This window comes from Carassius gibelio, chromosome B2 (genome assembly GCF_023724105.1).
Source record: "Carassius gibelio isolate Cgi1373 ecotype wild population from Czech Republic chromosome B2, carGib1.2-hapl.c, whole genome shotgun sequence".
Classification (NCBI taxonomy): domain Eukaryota; kingdom Metazoa; phylum Chordata; class Actinopteri; order Cypriniformes; family Cyprinidae; genus Carassius; species Carassius gibelio.
The window spans coordinates 25,646,294-25,657,013 of record NC_068397.1 but is presented as its reverse complement, the minus strand read 5'-3'; the positions used below and the strand labels follow the sequence as shown (position 1 = coordinate 25,657,013).

Genomic DNA, 10,720 nt, shown 5'->3' with positions numbered 1-10,720 from the left:
CAGCGCTGGAGAGAAATTCAGGACCTGAGTTTTGATTTCCTCGTTCTTCAAACAAACCTAAAACCTGAAGATCTTTTCATACGAGTTCCCGCTCATGTTTTCAATTATAATAATAACTAGAAGGTACATTTCCTGAAGAAAATGTGAGTGGTGCTTGCAGTGGCAAAACTCGCCCCTCTGTTGCTAGGCTGTTGCAATGAGGTTGCTACGGTGGTTGCTAAGGTACCCTGGGTGGTTGCTAGGGCGGTTGCTAGGGTCCCCATGATGGTTGCTAAGGTACCCTCGGTGGTTGCTAGGGTAATCTGGGTGGTTGCTAGGGTCCCCAGGATGGTTGCTAGGGCCGTTGCTAGGGTACCCAGGGTGGTTGCTAGGGTAATCGGGGTGGTTGCTAGGGTGTTGCTATGTGGTTGCTAGGGTACCCGGGGTGGTTGCTAGGGCGGTTGCTAGGGTCCCCATGATGGTTGCTAGGGCCGTTGCTAGGGTACTCAGGGTGGTTGCTAGGGTAATCGGGGTGGTTGCTAGGGTGTTGCTATGTGGTTGCTAGGGTACCCGGGGTGGTTGCTAGGGCGGTTGCTAGGGTCCCCATGACGGTTGCTAGGGCCGTTGCTAAGGTACCCAGGGTGGTTGCTAGGGTAATTGGGGCGGTTGCTAGGGTGTTGCTATGTGGTTGCTAGGGTACCCGGGGTGGTTGCTAGGGCGGTTGCTATGGTAACCTGGGTGGTTGCTAGGCAGTTGCTACGGTACTTGGGGGGGTTGCTAAGGTGTTGCTAGGCGGTTGCTAGGTTGTTTTGGCTGGTTGCTAGGCAGTTGCTATGGTCTCCTGGGTGGTCGCTATGATGTTACTAGGTGGTGGGTAATTGTCACAGATGGTCACTATGTAGTTATTATAGAGTTCTTAGCCCATTTGAGCACTTAGCTAATCACTATTAGCATGTAGCTAATCACTGCTAGCATGACTAGCATGTTGGAAGTCCAGTGTGCTAGCATGAGTCAAAATATCCAACCGCCATGTCTGTACGATGTTCTGATGCAGAGATATAGGTCGTGCAAAACGGTTGCTAGGGTACTCCATTTGGTTGCTATGGAGTGGCTTGGTAGCTGCCAATGGTGATACTCCAAAGTCTACTTGTCAATATAAACCAACCCCCATGTCTCTAGGATGTTCTGATGTGGAGATATAGATCTTGCAAAACGGTTGCTAGGGTACTGTGTTTGGTTGCTAGGGAGTGGCCTTGCAGCTGCCAATGATGATACTTCAAAGTCTGCTTGACAATATAAACCAACCCCCATGCTTCTATGTCTTTCAGATGTTAAGATATCTATCTTTGGATTTTGGTTGCTAGGTAGCTCTTAATGGTTGCTAGGGCGTGGCTAGGTTGTCTTGAAGGAGATACATGATTGGCCGTTTGCTGCCCGAGTCAAACGAGCCCACCCTCATGTTTCTATGACACTTCTATCCAAAGTTATTCATTTGATCTTTTTCAATGGAAGTCTATGGGGCTTGTTGCTATGGTGCTCTATATGGTTGCTAGGGCGTGGCTTGATAGATTCACAGTGATCCTGAGAGACTGATTGGTTGCCTGATTCAAATGAGCCCACCCCCTTGTCTCTATGACACTGTGATGCAGAGTTATGTTCAATACAAAATCCCTATGTAATGTCCCATAGCAGGAAAAGTCCTCCCTATACTTTGTATTAGGGCCATTTTTGGGGGGCTCTCGCGCCCCAGGGGTACAACTTATACCCCACTGCGGGGTATGTTCTCGCACAGCCTGATAGCCTCTCCGAATGTGGAGATTCACGTGTTTCTGCGAAATTCTCTCTCGGAGCTACGATCCGTCAAAGTTGGCCGCAATGCATTGTCTATGCGATTTTTCGCCCGTTTTTTCGCCCGGTGTACGAACATCGTACGCCCGATCGCTTATAAAAGTCATAGCACACCATTCCCGATTAGGCCGCACGATTTGACGCCTGTTTCGTTGGTCTGTGACAAAAACTGCGGGACTAGTTACGCGCCGAAATTTGTACGGATCTAGTATAATAATAATAATAATAACTAGAAGGTACATTTCCTGAAGAAAATGTGAGTGGTGCTTGCAGTGGCAAAACTCGCCCCTCTGTTGCTAAGGTACTCTTGATAGTTGCTAAGGTGTTACTATGCGGTTGCCATAGGACACATTTGTTGATTATGGCGGTTGCTAGGGTATTTGGGGTGGTTTCTAGGGTGTTGCTATGCGGTTGCTATTGCTATTTTTTGTGGTTTTCAAGGACAGAAATATCACTTACAAAACATTTATTTTATTTTATTTTAATACAATAAATAATAAAACAAGATGTTACAAATAAAGTACAGCACAAGCAAATCATGCAATGACTGTGGCAACTTTAATATTTAAAAGAATACCTCAGCGAATTTATTGCTATCCATGTTCAAACTGATTGTATTTGATGAATATATGATTGACCTGAAGAATAAAAACTATACCATACACTTGAACAATTGAGCTACGTTTATTATTTTATTATTATGTATTATAAATATGACAAATACCCGCAGAGACAGCCAACGGCCTGGTGATATTTCATTTTACAGCGCGATTCAACGTCGTTTAAAAATGTATTTAGTTTGAATATTTAGATCTGGGCAAAATCAGAGGGCCTTTTATTTTGAAATCGCGATGCATAGAGGTACGTTGTTGTATTCTCCTGTGTTTGCAACGTCTATGGTTTGCAAAGATGATTTACGTTACGAATCTAGTGAGGTAACCCACAAACAAACACACACACACAGACCCCCACCCTTCCCAGATAAACATTGAGCAGCCCCACACAGTACAGTATATGCAAGTTTGTGGACCGAGCTGCAGAGATGGAGACGCGCTCTTCGCTTGTAAATTATAACAGTGCAATACAAAGGGAGTCAAAATTTGCGTGCGTTCCCAAATGAAACCCAACAAACAGCACATGCAATAAAAGGTTTTACCACAAACTCAACTTCATTCCAATATCGCGAGACTGCTTCTCACCTGTAGGAGTAATATCGCGAGATCTCGTGAGCTCCCGAAAGTCAGGTGAAATGGCTATTTAACATGCGCTGCATTGTTCATTTTGCGTGAAAATGTTTTTATCCAAACCAAAAATGAACAGTAATTTCATACATTCCTTTTAAAAATTCAAGTATTTTTCAAGGACCTTTAATGTGGCTGTTTTCAGGGTTTTTAAATGTCAAAAACTCAATATTTTATAAAGTACTAAATTTAAATACTATTTGCCTGAATCAAAAAGACCAACTTTTACCTAAACTGCTTATATTTTCAGTGAATTGTAAAGCTTTGCCACACCGTAACATACGGTCATATATATCTGCTTCATTACCGATTTTCATTTACCATAAAGTTTTAACACATTTTTTAGATAAAGTAGTATTGATTGCCAGCCACAGCTTTGTGAAGTGGGCTGAGAGTTGGTCACCTGGGGGTCAAACCTGCAGTGGATCTTCTGAGCTTCATGACTAAGGACCTTGCCAACACCACAGTGGTGGACTGTTTATTTACAATAAACAGGTGGGATGGGATTCATTTGCCAGACCAGAGAAATTAATAAAAAGTAAAAACTTGTGTAAGTGCTGTTAATTTACTGTCATGGCAACCAAGTTTTATCAACAGTATTCAAATATTTAGGCTGACATTTTAAGTCTTTCTAATGATACTCATCCAGATCAAGTAAGAGTGTGATCTTAGCAGGTTTGGAGGTAAAACAAAGTTTGCTTATTGGATTATGATAAAAAATAACAAATATTTACACACAAAGTCTTCATGCATAGAAGAATACAAACCTTATTTAAAAGTTTAACCATCTTATTGTACCATCTGTGAATATACCATTCAATAAAGCAAACATGCAGGATTAGCCAATTCACCTAAAATGTTTAAGAATCTATCCCCGAGCCCAGCCACAGCTAGATCCTGTAGCTTTTAATTCACTACTATTAAATATTCTTTGTCAAATAAAAATTTCTGGACACCATAAGGTTATTAAACATTTTTGCAATCCTTAGTCGTGACATGAAATATTTAAGTGAAAAATAAAACAATATGTTAACAGTGAAAATATGCAGAGACATATTGTGGCCTTGATTTAAAAAAAAAAAGGAAAAAAAAAAAAGAAGTATAAAATAGTTTCTGGAAACAGCGTACCTAGAGTAAGCAAGGTTTGGGTCAATCTACTGAGAGTATATGTGACTGTAAGTTAACCTTGCTTTCTGGAAAACCCCCTGGACCTTCTGTGAAGTTCAGAAGAACACATTAAATGTGCCATTGAAGAAGATACAATAAAGACAAAAACACTTGATGTGCCAATTCAACCAAAATGTTTATTAAAAGTATTAGAAAACACCTGTTGTGCCAAATCCCACCCTATAATGTTGCACTAGCTCACATATAAATATTATTTTAACTTCATATTAAAATTATCGAATTATGAAAATAAAAAACAAATATCTTACTGTTGCAATAATAAAAAATTTTAAATCAAGTTTCTATTTTGGCAGAATAGTGGTGAAAGTGTTTGAATTATTGTATTAATAAAGTGAACCTTGTGCATGTTGCATTTAAAGCCATTGTAAAATACTCACATTACTGTCCATGATTGCGTCTATTACTGCACAAGTGTTTATAAAGGGCATAAGGCCATACATAAGCCCTGTGATTTCAGAAAACAGCAACACCCCTTAGCAGTTCTGAAAGCACTGTTAATCACAGCATCACAGGGCTTACTGCTTTACCGTAAGTGACTAAGCCATAACATGATTTCAGTTTTAGTCGTTTAAATTTCTATGATTTAATTAATAAAAATTTCATCGAGTCGCAAACTGTTGTTTTGGAAACCCTGGTCGGCAGGGACGCGAGAGGGACACAGGATTTGACACAACACCCCCAGTGAGCAAGCCAGTGGCGACGGTGGCAAGGAAAAAACTCTTAAGGAGATAAAAAACCTTGAGAGGAACCAGACTCATCAGGGGGAACCCATCCTCCTCAGGCATGGCGTACACATTATAAAAACATTATTATTCAAACTAATATATGAAATAGTAAACTGAGACCAATTATTTAATATAATAAGATAATTAAAAAATATATATTAATATTAATTAATTGATAATCTAATGATTCAGTGCAATTGGGTATTGAAGCATCTTCCGCCATCTAGCCGCTGGATCTGTCATGGCAAACAGGCTGGACACCCTGAGGTAGAGGAGGTAAAACAGATATGATCATGTTAGTGAATTGAATAAAAAAAATTTTCATTCTACAAGACTTACAGAGCATAAACTTTCAGGTCAGATGTATGTTTTGCTAGAGACATTTCTGCTCTCTCACTTCTGAGGACCATCATACACTTTAAAATCTAAGCGTTCACATCAAAGCACATGCCTCTGAACAAACACACTGTATGATAAAGTGCACTGAAACACTAGACCTTTCCAGTATTATTGACAAACTTTACCTCAGTGCTTAAATGTTCTTCTTCCGTTGCTTCTTTGGTCTTCAGCGTTGTCTTCAACTCCAAACACATCTGGTCCCGTCCACTGGCAATGAACTTAATAAATGAATAACAGGATCACTGCATACACATTTACTAATAAACTAAAAAATAATAATAAACATAATTAAGTAAACTAAAACTTACTGAAAGAAATTAGCCCATAAGCTGGTATCCAGCTCATCATCATCAGTGGTGAAGCACACTTGATCTTCTCAGACATTCTGACTCGCCGGTTCCTGAAAAACATCAAAATCAAAATTAGATTACAATATTCCTTTAAAATGTGGCTATCACATGCAGTAGCACAGTGACTGAAGTGACATCTTTTAACACTTACCTTTAGATGGTATATTGCACACTCATATCCAGTGTTGCACAGGACTGCTATGGTCTTCAAAATCTTCCTGCAACTTTACAGAAGAGCACATATCAATATTAGAATAGCAGAGGACTGCAAATAATATATCCAGTACACATCGTACAGATTGAACACAACATTTGAAACAAATGTTACGTTAGGGTAAAAATCAAATACATCACAACAGTGTCTTAATACTTCTCACTTAACCTTACTGTCTTTTAATGACTTACTGCTGCTGTTGCTCTCACTGTCTGTGTCTTCCCTGGAGTTATTACACTAACCCTGACTGCGTCCTGTATTCTGCTGCCTTCACTTCCTGTCCTGTCTGGAGCTGCCACACTACTCCTTCGTCCTTCCTGCTGCTGTACTCTAGGTAACTCAGGGACACAACACCTTTATATTACCACGGACAACACAATATAACCGCAACGTCACTGCCGTCGATAAAGGAGGTTAAATGGAACCTCAGTTCAATATGGCTTAAGGCCAAGACACCACTCATACAGAAGCCACTGGGGAACTAAGGCTGGTGTTGCCCCACTGTTGTCGTTAATGCTGATTCAGTGGCCCCAGTGACCTGGTATAGCGGGCAATTCACCTATGGAAAAAAACGCAATACACAGTACACAGGATTGTGGTAACTGTGGTAGGTCTCTAACACGCCCGATTGATGACAGAAGTCCAGATTTGAAATGTAGATGTGGTCAAGTAGTGTGTGCTTTTCCGTCGTCGCTGATGTAATCAGTTGCGTGTATCCTCGAGATTGAAACAACTCCAGAATAGGTTTTTTTCCAGGGTGTAGGAGGTCCTCGTTGAAATCTCCACAGATGATGACGAGATCGTTGTGTGTGAGGTTCAGGTAATCCAGCATACTGTTCAGGTTGGTCAAGAAATCTCCAACACTGTACTGTGGTGGCCTATACACAGCTACGACTGCTGCTTTTATTGGGGAATCCAATTTGATCACAGCAAACTCCAGATCAGTCACATTTTGTATATATTGCCTGGGCTGAGTTGGAATGTGCTCCTTGCAATATATTGCGACTCCACCTCCATTTTTCCTTCCAAGTTCTTGATGTGTGGAGTAGGAGACATGCCTGTTGCGTGTGAACAAGTTGTATCCTTCCAATTGGAGATCTGAAGTAGACGATCCAGTCAGGTGTGTTTCTGTTAAACACAGAACATCGGCGAGTTGTAGCTCATGATGGCATCTGATATCCTCCATGTGAGATGCCAGTCCTTCCGTGTTGTGATGGATGATGGTGAGTGTCTGTTCCAGCCTATTTTCCCTCACGTGCTGCAGAAGTGGCATGATTTCTTCAACTCTTGCTCTTCTCATGCTTTGCAAAGAGGTTGTGATTTCAGGATCAGCATATATCTTCTTGTCGTCGAAATCCGTAATGTGTAATCCTTGTAGAGATGTCGTTCTGCTGAGGGCAACGTAGGCCATTCCCGGCTCAAAAATCTTCTTCAATGACACTACTGCAGAGTGCATTGTCATGCCTTGAACTTTGTGGGCTGTGCAGGCGTAAGCTAGCTTAATGGGAAACTGTCGACGAACGGCTCCTTTCCTCAGACTTTCTTCAGATCTCTCAATGTAAACCAAGACGTCTTCTTCACCTCGTACCTTTTTACGGTGTTTCTGACCGGCGTTCGGATTGTCAAGTTGAAGTCCCAACATGTGTACGGTGTCGATTCCATCTTTTGTTTTGGTCACGATGTTTGCAATCGTGCCAAAACATCCATTGACAATTCCGTCTTCTACATCCAGGTTCCTGGTCACCATCACACGAACTCCCACTGCAACTTGCATTGTGTCCAGCAAGTCATCCTTTTTTCCGGTGACAGGTTTGTTTAATCTCTTCATCCTTCCTGTTCTTGGGTCTTTCCTGTAGTCTTCGGCATCAATTGTTATGATGTCAGCGAAGAGGGCCTGTACAATCTCGGTATTGTACTTGTCAACCTCTTTGTTAGTGGCGAATATGTGTAGAGCATCACGTGGACAGTCTTCTGGCTTCTTCACAGCCTGGAATAACAAAGCTCTATCATCTTCCCTGAGAGCTTCTGTCTTCTGCCTCACTCGTAGTCGGTTCAACAGTTGAGCGAAAGCGAGGTCTTCCTTCTGCCGCATGATCTCTGTGAGTGTGATGATTTGAAAATGGTCCTTCCAGAAATCCAGCATATCCTCTTCATACACACAGAGCGGTTTGGCTTTACCAAGCGGTGGCAGTTGATAATAATCCCCTACGACGAGGCAAGATATTCCTCCAAAAGGTTTCTTGTTGCCTTTGATCTGCTGAAATCTCCAGTTTACGTATGTGAACAGATCCTTAGAAACCATGGATATTTCATCGATGATAAGAATCTCCACGTCGCGTAATCCTGCTCTCACTTCATCTAGGGCGTTCCCAAGTCCTTGATAAGGTGGCTTCAGACTCCTTGGCAGTTTTAAAAGGGAATGCAGCGTTTTTCCAGAGATGTTGAATGCTGCAGTTCCAGTAAACGCAGACAACAACACCGTGGGCATGGAGAGATCCCCTTCTTCCCGGAGTCGAGGGAGTTGTCGCAGAATCTTAGTTGCTTCCGAGTGTATGCACTTGATGACGTGCGATTTCCCACAACCTGCACCGCCTGACAAAAAGTAAAAAAACTGCTCTGGATTGTGACCCCACACACGCTTCTGACACCACTGGCGGACAGTGTAAAAAATTGCTGCCTGCGTCTCATTTAGACTCCTAAACATCTTCCTCAGATATTCATTAGTCATCTGTGGTGCCTCAATCTGTGGTACGACTCCGTCTCCATCTTCACGACGAATCTGGTATTCTGGAACATCATCCTGTTCATTTTCTTCTGGATGGACGTCTTGTTGTTCTGCAATACACTCCATCCGATCAACGTCGATTTCAGGGGCAAAAGCACACCAAGCATTCTCAGACGGTCCTTCCCGCTGCAGCTGTTCATATGCTTCGTCCACTTTTTTGCCGTGTTTTTCAAACTTCTTCTGTTGTGCTTTAACTAAGCCACGGACAGGGAATCGGAAATTGGGGTGTGACGGGAGTTCTACAAGTCCCCTTTTGTAAAACTCCTGATACGTTGGAAACCCTTGAGGTTTCAGCTGTTCGTTGACACGATGTGGCACGTAAAGTTTTACCATTGTTCCGCAAAACTTCTCCGGTTGCTTCTCCTCTGAAAAGCGAGCATACCTGACAATTGCAGCCTTACCAACAGTTCTCTTCTGAATGAATCCCATATCGTTGAGGAGTGGGAGGACATTCTTTCCTTTAGTTTGCCGACCATACACAACACGGTAATTAGACACAAAGTCTGCAAGGCACATCTTTTCAAACTCCAGTGTTCGAGGCCTTGCTCTGTATTTCTCTATAATACCTGACATCCAGACATCCTCTGAATCAGGATCTTTGCTGTGCAGGACACTACGGGGCAAACTCATCCTCAGGGCATCATCATCCGTCGGTATAAACACAACATTCCGTGAACACTTCTTCAGTGGTAAGCTGCATGTCCGTGCCACAGACTCCTGAGCACTCACTTGCCTGTGTTTAGAGTAGGCCTGCATTATCTGCTTCATTTCGTCCTCTTCGTTAACATTTGTTTCACGAACACCCTTGATCACGGTCTTCAGGTAATCATTCATTTCGTGTTCTGGCTTGGAAATGTAGGACAACATATACATGATGCAGCTGAAAGAGTCAAGAACGAACTGTATGTCCATGTTGGCGTTCCATGCCCTCAGCAAATCTGGGTTGTATCCATTCACCCAAGCCTCCTTTGGATCACGCTTTAGCAAAATCACGTTTGAAGTGGACAGTGCCTCAGCGTATTTACAGTAATCATCCATGGACAGATTACATTTGGTCAGCAAGTCTGACAAGTTGTCAAAGGAGGCCTGGGGATCGTTTAACAAGTCCCACACTGGCTTGAGTTTATTCCTGGCTTCTTTCATTGCTTTTCGAGCAGCGTCCTGTCTTCTCTTCTTTCTCTCTTGTTGGTGTTGGTCTTCGTTTTCATCTTCCTGAGGACGTTGTGGAGCGTCCTGTCTCCTCTTCTTTCTCTCTTGGTGGTGTTGCTCTTCGTTTTCATCTTCCTCAGGACGTTGTGGTCGTGGACGGGTGATGGTGGTGCTTGACATGGGAAGTTTAGGGAACCCATATCTACACAACACATTTCCTTTCTTGCAAGATTTGGAGTGCTTCCTGCTGTGAAGCTGAACTTCGGTGACAATTTGATGAAGCTCGGGATCGGTGGTAGGGTCCGGCAACTGGCAGGTTATGTAACGGTCAATAAAGTCACACACTACTTGGTCGGACTGATTTTCAAATTCGGGTGCCCCCTTTACCCAGGCCAGCAGATGAATGTGTGGGCTTCCTCTAGCTTGAAACTCCACGCGATAAAAGTAATCCTCGACTTCGCCGATGGGTTGAGCAGGTGACAAAAGCAGATGATTCATTAATGCATCCACTCGTTTTTCAAACATCCGCATGACGGTGACGGGGTTACTTCGGAGGATTTCACATTTCGTTGTCCAGTCAAGCTCTGAAAAGTCGACCTCTTCACCTTGCTGAGCCTTGATTGCCGTTATCACTTCTGGCCATCGCATTTCGGCTGCACTGAATGTGCAAAAAAAAGTAGGATTCCCTAACTGCCTGATCATGGCCTGTAGATCTCTCAACGTTTTCTCCCAATAAGATGGAGTGCCTCTCAGGGGTTGCATAAACCTTGTTGCGTCACGGCTGTGGACCAGTCTTTCGACCTCAAGATCATCCTGAAGAAGCTTGTTGGAGATTCTACGTC

The 10,720-nt window shown here is 42.7% G+C and overlaps 1 protein-coding gene across 6 annotated transcripts in view; it reads right to left on the bottom strand.

The window, feature by feature from the left end:
- The window catches only part of LOC127951055 (integrin beta-1-like), a 52,685-nt gene that overhangs the window by 10,503 nt on the left and 31,462 nt on the right, over nt 1-10,720 (bottom strand). For 4 of the 6 annotated variants that reach the window (XM_052548673.1, XM_052548674.1, XM_052548671.1 and 1 more), the window contains 4 exons: nt 5,882-5,954; nt 5,689-5,780; nt 5,506-5,598; nt 4,353-5,243 (listed from right to left, as the gene is read on the bottom strand). The exons of 1 other annotated variant lie outside the window; for it this stretch is intronic. The gene's annotated coding sequence lies outside the window, so the exon portion shown is untranslated. Of the gene's footprint in view, nt 1-4,352; nt 5,244-5,505; nt 5,599-5,688; nt 5,781-5,881; nt 5,955-10,720 lie in introns of those variants that run through there. One more of the 6 variants, XM_052548672.1, reaches the window with a different exon arrangement.